Raw genomic sequence first — 9,963 nt, 5'->3', positions numbered from 1 at the left:
TGCCGAAACCGATCATCAGAGAGAGAGCAGAGAGAGGAGAGAGAAACAATGGTGAAGTTTCTGAAGCCAAACAAGGCGGTGATCAACCTCCAGGGCCGCTACGCCGGTCGCAAGGCCGTCATCGTGCACGCCGTCGACGAGGGCACCTGCGATCGTCCCGACGGCACTGTTTGGTTGCGGGGATCAAGAAGTACCCGAGCAAGGTCATCCGCAAAGACTCCGCCAAGAAGACGGCCAAGAAATACAGAGTGAAGGCCTTCATCAAGGTCGTCAACTACCAGCACCAGATGCCCACCCGGTACACCCTGGATGTGGATCTCAAGGACGTCGTCAACGTCGAGTCTTTGCAGACCAAGGACAAGAAGGTCACTGCATTGAAGGAGGTGAAAAAGCGGTTCGAGGAGCGGTTCAAGACCGGAAAAAACAGGTGGTTCTTCACCAAGCTCAAGTTCTGAGAAGGGAGATTCAACAGCGCCGTATCGGAAATGGGGTCTGATTTGCCTACTCTGTGTTTTTTTTTTTTAAGTTAATGTTTTAATTTTGGAATTAAATGGATGTGACCTTTTCATGGAGAAATTTTTAGTTGTGACGGGAACACAAGTGGTACATCACGTGTTTTAATAGGAATGGTAGGAAATTTTATTTTTTAAGTTATTAACTTTTTAGCACACATGTTCCACAATTTGTTTAATGACACATGATATACCTTATGTACCGATCACACTGAAAAATTTCTCATTTTCATAGATTTATGGATCAATGTTTAGCTAAACAATTATATTTGCTGTTATTGAGATATTTAATTTGTGGCATTCCTTGTTAAAAAAAAAAAGAACACTTCAATCTGATAGAAAACTTGTTCCTTTTGACTCCTCCAATTTTTCAAATATGCACATAAAAGCATTGTTCAATGAAACAATTAGCTAACCCTTATTTTACGACAATGAAAAGAAAAACAAATATGATCAGCTATAAATGAAATAAAATTCGACAAAAAAATGGAGATTGCTGAAGGTTGAAAGGGCAAGGAGGGAGGAGATTGGGCGTGAGAGGGACTGGAAAACGGAACGTGAGACCTAATCAATTCTAATTAGGCTTTTTAATTATTATTATTTATTTTTATAAAGAACGTGTTTAAATTATACAGACTAGCATATGGACACATACAAATGTGTAAGAATTTTTTTTTTTTTTGAAATAGAAGGAGAGAGGAAGAGAGTAATAGAGAATGTGGGAGTGAGAAGTTTATTTTTTATTTTTAATTAGAGATATGTTAGGATTATATGTAGGTGAGGTTTTGAAAAAAAAAACAGTAAAATTTGATTGTGTGAAATTACATTCCTGCCCCATGTTTCTTATTCCTGTTCTATTTTAATTAGAATATTAAACTGGTAATTTCATAGGGTTTTTGTTGACAATGAGTATTTTATTAATTAGTAGAGATAATAAAATTAAAACTAAAGATGTGGCATGTCCACGTAAATTGCCACATAAGGTAGTATGAAAATTATGACATAATAATGGAGAGCATTTTTGCTCATTACCATAAAATATGGTGTATGCTCACCATACATATAATTATTTGCCACGTGCCCTTTCACTTAACCTTAGTTAATTTTTTTTCAAAACTCAAAAAGTAACATTTAACGTGAAAGTTAACTAGAGTTATATGAAATGACACATGGCATATGATCAGGTGTATGTTGAACATACACCATAGTTATAGTGGTGAGAAAAAATGTGGTAAGAGTAGCATTATTTAACATACTTATATTAGTATTATAACTGACAAACATAAGTTTTCTCCTTTATATATAGTCCCAATCAATATACAGGATTAGAATGGAACATAGGTTTTCTCATGTCGTTTTAATGAGTGAAAATTTGAAATAGTCTATATATGTCTTCATGTGATTAAAGATTTCTACTTGTGAAATTGAGTTGTGTGGTCGTGTTAACTGTTAGAAAGCAATCATGATCCCGATCATAAAAGGCCTAGAATAGGCGTGTAATCAGTAATTAATATAATAATTAGTTTTGTAAAATGCGTATTCCATCAAAACGATAGATTCACTAATACTAAAAGTTTATTTACATTTTTATTAAGTATAACATAAGATTTTGTGGTATCCACTAATGTAAATATTTTAAATTGAAAATCAAGTTCATTCATTGTATTCATATAGAGTCAAGGAGTGTCACAGTAAAAAATCATCAAAATCGGAGTTAAAATAACCATTAAATTGTGATTTTTCGTTGATAACTGTCAAAAAGTTTTGTCCCGTTACTTGATCTCTGAATGTTTGTTTTTTGTAATTTTTTGCGTATGGGATCTCAAAGTACATACAAACATATTTGACGGTTGGATCGTTGAAACTAGTTTCGTAGAATGCGTATCCCATCAAAACAATAGATTCACTAACACTTAAGAGTTTATTCATACTTTCATTAAGTATAACATAAGATTTTGTGGTATCCACTTGTTTAAATATTTTAAATTGAAGATCGAATTTATTCATTGTATTCATATAGGGTAAAGGAGTGTAGCTGTAAAAAAAAACATCAAAATCAGAGTTAAAATAACCGTTAAATCGTGATTTTTCATTGATAACCGTCGAAAAGTTTTGTCCCGTTACTTGATCTCTGAATGTTTGTTTTTTGTAATTTTTGGCGTATGCGATCTCGAAGTATATACAAACATGTTTGACAGTTGGATCGTTGAAACTAGTTTCATAGAATGCGTATCCCATCAAAACAATAGATTCACTAACACTTAAGAGTTTATTTATACTTTCATTAAGTATAAATTGAAGATCGAATTCATTCATTGTATTCATATAGGGTCAAGCAGTGTAGCTGTAAAAAATCATCAAAATCGGAGTTAAAATAACCGTTAAATCGTGATTTTTCGTTGATAACCGTCGAAAATTTTTGTCCCGTTATTTGATCTCTGAATGTTTGTTTTTTGCGATTTTTTGCTGATGCGATCTTGAATCATATACAAACAAGTTTGACGGTTGGCTCATTGAAATTAGTTTCGTAGAATTTGTATCTCATCAAGTTCAATGGTGTGTGTATATATTTATATATTTATCAAGTAGATTTAAATTTATTTTTTTTGTACGTATAACACTTAAGAAATTGAATGGTATGTATATTTACGCCGATCCAATGGTCACCAATTTTTAATATTTAATTTAATATATATATATATATAATTATTATAGTTTTTAAGGGTATAAAATTGTTAAATTAATATATATAATTATTATAGTATTTTTTTAGGGTTATAAAATTATAAAATTAATATTTTGCTTATCGTGTATCGTGTTACCCACGTGTATACCCGAACCAACCCGTTATCTTAACAGGTGCTTATCGGGTTACCTGATAACGACCCGATTCGTTATTGTGTCAACCCGAACACCTGTTAATTTCGTGTCGGGTTATCGAGTCGTGTCAGGAATTACCAGGCCTACTCACAACCGACATCGGGTTTCAAAATATTTAAAAAAACTAAAATCTATGTCGCTCAGAACCGACACAAGCTTTAAAATATTTAAAAACAATAATTAGTGTCGCCTAGAAGCGACACCAATACTTTATGTTGCTTAAAAGCAACATTGTTTTGTTTAAAGCGACGCCAGTATTTAAAATTATTAAAATATATGTCGATTATAAGCGACATTAAATGTTTACGTCGGTTTAAAAGCGACGTAGACATTTTATGACGCTTATAAGCGACAGTAAATCCGACATCATGTTCAATTAGTGTCGCAACTGTCTTATGCGCCACTACATTTGTTTATACCATATTTAGGGCCTCGTATATTTGGGCCTTGGGCCTTGTATTTAGGCCTCACACTAAAGCCCATACTTTGTAAAAGAGGAGGAGCCCCTTATTCTATAAAAGGGGACTCCTACCCTCATTCTAAGAGAGGCAAAAGAGCCAAGCCTAAGAAGGCTAAGAGAAGCTATCATTACATTCAGGAGAGACCTCACACCACCGAGGCTCTTCTCTCCCTTCTCTTCTTTCTCCTCCGGGGGACTTCCCCCAAACACTTGTATCCATACAATTACAGAGAAACAGAATCAACTACAGTGTGGACGTAGCCCAAACATTGGGGTGAACCACGATAAAATCCTTGTGTTATTTACATTACATGCAGATCCACGGTCGGATTTACGTTGTTCCAAGACCATCCGGTTTTGTGCATCAACAACATTATATTAAATCGACACCACCTATTGACATTATAAGTCCCTTTTGTAGTAGTGTTCCTTCCTTTCTTGTATGGTAGAATTGCAGGATCAGCTGCTTGTTTATAGGGAACTCTCCGTATAAAGTTAGTAGACTAATATCAATACCATCATTCTGGCCAATTCTATTCCTCAGTCATTGGATTAGATTTTACATAGTATCAGAGCAGGGCTTCCCTTAGCTCTGCTCTGCCACGCTTCCGTCAGATTTTCTCGTGCCTATATAGCAAGCTTTTTCTATTTTTCATTTTTCTTGTTTTGTGTTGTCAATCCTAGCCACGGGTAACGTCCAAAGCTTGGATGGAGGCAAACCAAAAACCTCTAATCCATTTTTTATTCACATCCTTGTTTCCAATGGAGAAAATTATGCAACCTAGTGTAGATCACTCTCAGAGACGCGGTTTCAACAAATGTTTTCCATCATGAATAATAAAGTGACCAAGCCGTCGTCAACCGTTCCACAAGCTTATACCACAGGCAGTGAACCAATTCTGTCCAGATTTCCAGTGGACTCTCGTCAATGGTTAATCAATAATGGAGTAACATACCATATCACGTCTTCCCCTCATTTGCTTGACTCCACCAAAACCTCATTGCCACCGGTTGTATTACCTAGTGGAGAAAAGGCTCCTATAACTTCTATTGACAATTTGTCTTTAAATTCATACATAAAATTGAGAGATGTTTTGGGTGTACCTAGTTTCAAAGTTGATCTTATGTCGGTTAGCAAAATTACAAAGGGTTTGAGTTGTTCGGTGACATTTTTTCCATATTGGTGTATTTTACAAGACTTGGCTACAAAGAAGATGATTGGTCTGGGAAAACAACGCTGGGGACTTTACTACCTTGTGGCGTTGGCTACTCAACAATCCTTCTCCAACAATAAACCCTCTTGTAATCTTATAACTATTTCTTCTGATTTGTGGCACAAGCGTTTGGGTCACAATTCTTCCAATCGCTTGGAATTTCTATCCAAAACTTCATTAAAATTCCCTTATTCTCATACTGTATGTGATATTTGCCCTTTAGCCAAACAAACACGACTTCCATTTGGTACAAGTTCCCTATCTACTTCTAGTCCTTTCTTTCTTATACACTGCGACATTTGGAGACCTCATAAAACCACTTCCCTCTCTGGAGCACATTATTTTTTAACTATTGTCGGCGATTTTTCTAAGTATACATGGGTGTTCCTAATGCACCATAAATCCGAAACACAAGGCAGTCTTAAGTCTTTTTTTGCATTCGTTCAAACATAATTTAATTCCAAAATACAACAAATCTGAGTGGATAACAAAGGTGAATTTTATTCTTTGCGACATTTTTTCCAAGATAATGAGGTCATTTACAATATTCATGCGTTTACACACCCTAACAAAATGGGGTTGTCAAACAGAAACATAGGCATCTTCTTGAAACCGTCAGGGCATTACTTTTTCAAGCCAATCTACCCCTTCAATTTTAGGGAGAGGGTGTCTTCACTGCTGCCTACATTATTAATCAACTTCTCACTCAAATCCTTGCCAAGAAAACACCCTTTGAGAAACTATATCCCAAACATCCCTCTTACACCCATATGCGTGTTTTTGGGTGTCTTGTATATGCCACTTATGTTCACCCCACTTCTAAATTTTCGCCCCACGCCTTTCTCGGTTATCTCGCTGGACAAAAAGCTTATCGTCTATACAATTTAGACACTGAAATTTTTTTTACTAATCGTGATGTTGTTTTCTTTGAAGAAATTTTTCCTTTCAGACTACCAATCCTTACCAACCCGGGGCCACCAATACCCATGCTCCAGATCCAACTACAATAGTCCCTCTTTTTCCTCCCGTGGTCCCAACCACATCAGACCCTATTATTCCACCTATTGTTTCTTCTTATCCATCCATGTCTGACACTTCTCCCTCTTCCTTAACTATTCCAACACATGCTCATTTAGCCTCATCTTCTCCTTCAATTACGTCGTCTTCTTCAGCCTCACCCTCTTTTACTTCATAATCATCTCATATTTCAGAATCTTTTGCTTCACCAACCAACCTCATCCCTCTACCTTTAGACGATTTTCCTTATTCTCATATGCCACCCATTGTTATCACTTTTCCTACTCCATCTGAGTCCCCAGCACCACCATATGCTCATTCTCTTTGCCAATCACAACACTAAAAACAACCTTATGTTCTTCTCAAAGACTTTGTCTGTTCGCAGGTGACTCTACCCCCAAACCCTTCGTCTTCACAGTCGCCTAGCCATTCACTAGGTACTCGTTATCCTCTTTGTAATTTTGTTTCTTACCATCGGTACTCACCCATGCATTTATCATTTATTGCCAATATTAGTAAGGATATCGAACAAACCTCTTTTGCAGAAGCAAAATCACATGTTCATTGGCAGCATGCAATGAACGTCGAACTTAAGGCTCTCCAATCCAATCATACATGGACCCTCACTTCCCTTCCACCAGGCAAACATCCAATTGATTGTAAGTGAGTCTATAAAATTAAGCGTCATTCAGACGGTTCCATTGAGCGTTACAAAGCTCGACTTGTCGCCAAAGGCTTCACTCAAACTGAATGCATTAATTACCATGACACCTCACCCACAGCGAAAATGATCATTGTGCGTTGCATTCTTGCCATTGCCTCTGCGTAACTGGCCACTTAATCAACTCAACGTCAACAATGCATTCCTTTATGGCGACCTTCTTGAAGAAATTTGCATGACACCTCCTCCGGGACTTCGACGACAGAGGGGAGAACCTAGTGTGTCGCCTCAACAAGTCCTTGTATGGCCTAAAACAAGCCTCACGTCAATGGTTTGCTAAGTTCACTGAAGCTGTTCAAGCGGTTGGTTTCGTTTAGTCGAAAGCTGATTATTCTCTTTTCACTTGTATGAGAGGTAAATCATTTATTGCTTTATTGATTTATGTCGATGATATATTGATTACTGGCAATGATGAAAATGCAATCAATTCCCTCAAAAAATTTCTTCATTCCCAGTTTCGTAGTAAGGATCTTGGTGATCTCAAATATTTCTTGGGCATTGAAGTTTTTCGTTCGAAGAAAGGTATTTCTTAGCGAAAATATGCTCTTGATATTATTAAAGATGGAGGTATATTGGGTGCCCGACCTATTTCATTCCCAATGGAGCATGGAACCAAGTTGTCTAATACACGTGAATTACTAAAGGACCCATCTCAGTTTAGACGGTTGGTAGGTCGTTTGATCTATCTTACCATCACACAGCCTGATATTACATATGACGTACATGTCTTCAGTCGATTTATGCATGAGCCTCGTCGACCACATATGGAGGCTGCCCTTCGCATACTTAGATACCTCAAAAGTGCTCCTAGCTAAGACTTTTTATTTCCAGCCAATAATACATTGAAGTTGAGTGCTTTTTGTGACTCCGACTGGGAGAGTTATCCCATCACTCGAAGGTCTACCACTGGATATTGTGTATTTCTTGAAATTCCTTGATTTCATGGAGAACAAAGAGACAAAAAACTGTCTCACTCTCTTCGGCAGAAGCTAAATATTGGGCGATGACGGGAGCATGCTGCGAGCTCACCTAGCTACGGAGTTTGTTGCGTGACCTGCAGTTACCACATCCGGAAGCCTCATGACTTCATTGTGACAATGAAGCCGCACTACACATAGCTGAGAATCCGGTCTTTCATGAGCGAACGCAACACATCGAAACAGATTGTCATTTCATTAGAGACAAAATAAAAGATAGACCGATCACTACCAAGTATGTCACCTCCTCGCATCAACTATCAGATGTTTTCACGAAGCCTTTGGGTAAGGATTCTTTTTCAGTCATGATTCGCAAGTTGGGAGTTCTTGACATCCACTCTCCAACTTGAGGGGGAGTGTTAGAAAGCAATCAGGATCCCTATCATAAAGGGCCTAGAATAGGCGTGTAATCAATAATTAATATGTATATATTTCCTTCCTTTCTTGTATAGTAGAATTGCAGGATCAGCTGCTTGTTTATAGAGAACTCTCTGTATAAAGTTAGTAGACTAATATCAATACCATCATTCTGGCCAATTCTATTCCTCAGTCATTTGATTAGATTTTACATTAACGAGTTAAAAGGTTGCATAAAAAAGCATTGCTTAAGCGCTAATTAATTAATAACTTAATACGGTGCTAATCACTCATTTTTACATTAACGAGTTAAAAGGTTGCATAAAAAAGCATTGCTTAAGCGCTAATTAATTAATAACTTAATACGGTGCTAATCACTCATTTAAACCCGTTGTACTAGTTTGATTGCAAGCAATCCACCACTTGTACTAGTTTGATGAGTTTTACTTGCACAATCGAATTGTGTTATGACGTGTTAATGGGTGAAATGGTCAATAGGCTTGAGGTATGGGCCAGGCCAGGACTCTTAGAGGTTATTATCAGATGTATGAGGCCATGACTCTAGCTCATAGGAACAAAATAACCAGCCCAATATGATCTGATCTAGGCCTTGGACTCAATAAACATTTTTTTTTCGTCGAAAGACTCTCTAAACATTTTGATTGACTAAACTTTGTGCCCTAGGCTCCTATCATAACGCAAACATGTTTGTTAAAATTCTTCCACAAATCCATTTTTTTAAGGAAATGAATTGTTGCTAGTCACAAACATTTTATTCATGGTGCACCTCATTTCTCCATGCATTTTTTTCTTTCTGTAACATGGAAGAAAAAGAGAAAAAAAACACTAAGGAACAACTAGCTTAGCTTTAGCGACACTAGAGTAGTCATCGGAAAGAGTTTGAACTAAACAGGGAGGAGGCTCCACAAGCTCTTGAAAATTCATTGCACTATACCCAACTTGGCCAACCCGTCAACTGCAAAATTACTCACTCTATGAACATGCTACAAATTGCAGCTCCAGTTCTCTTTTATCAGAATTCTGCACCCTGAGACAAGACCGTAGAGAGGATGATTAAGGCTAGGAGAACCATGAATGAGAGAGACCACCAAAGCAGAATCAACCTCCAAATAAGATGAGAGAAATTTCTACTACAACTATCTTAAAACTCATAAAACAAAGCCCAAAGCTTAGCATGGAGAACTTCCCCAACTCTTTTTTTAGCAATAATATCGATGATTCAATTACCTTGTTAATATCTAATTAATCCTCCAATTTCAATCACCCCGTTAATTAGAACCAAGCCTATCACCCATTCACATTTAATGTGAAGTCCTAAACGGAAGAGAAACCAAGCCAGGAGAACTTGAACATGATTGTGTTCCATAACCTCCAACCGGAATTAGCAAGACCTCTCCATGCATTTCCATTATAAGAAAACAACAAAATAAAACCCCACAATAATAGACATGGGCTTTCCCAGTTTCTTCGATTCTCTCAATTCTGTGGCCAATAAATTGTCCAATTTTTACTTTTTTTTTTTGTTACAAAAATTGCCTAATTTTTTGTGTGTAGAAGAAGAGAGCTTAAACACTACCCTCAAGTACCAAGAAACGAGTCAAATGACTGAGTTTCCATGCACTCTTTGTTTGACACGTGTCATCAAAGCAATCTTGATTCAATGATCTCAAACCATTCAACAAGCAAATCCAAAGGGTATCAAATTCTGTACACTCATAAACAAGTACCATAAGTACAAACCATTTCTCATTTCTTTTCCCTCCAAAACACAAGAATAGCATACTGTGCTTGCAGGCAACCAGGA

The 9,963-nt window shown here is 37.0% G+C and overlaps 1 pseudogene; it reads left to right on the top strand.

The window, feature by feature from the left end:
• LOC103435308 (large ribosomal subunit protein eL27-like) lies at nt 1–486 on the top strand (annotated as a pseudogene).
• The last annotated feature ends 9,477 nt before the right edge of the window (nt 487–9,963 follow it).

Source organism: Malus domestica, chromosome 07, assembly GCF_042453785.1.
Source record: "Malus domestica chromosome 07, GDT2T_hap1".
In the NCBI taxonomy this organism is placed as follows: Eukaryota; Viridiplantae; Streptophyta; class Magnoliopsida; order Rosales; family Rosaceae; genus Malus; species Malus domestica.
The sequence above is the reverse complement of the archived record's forward strand: the minus strand, read 5'-3'. Positions and strand labels throughout refer to the sequence as shown.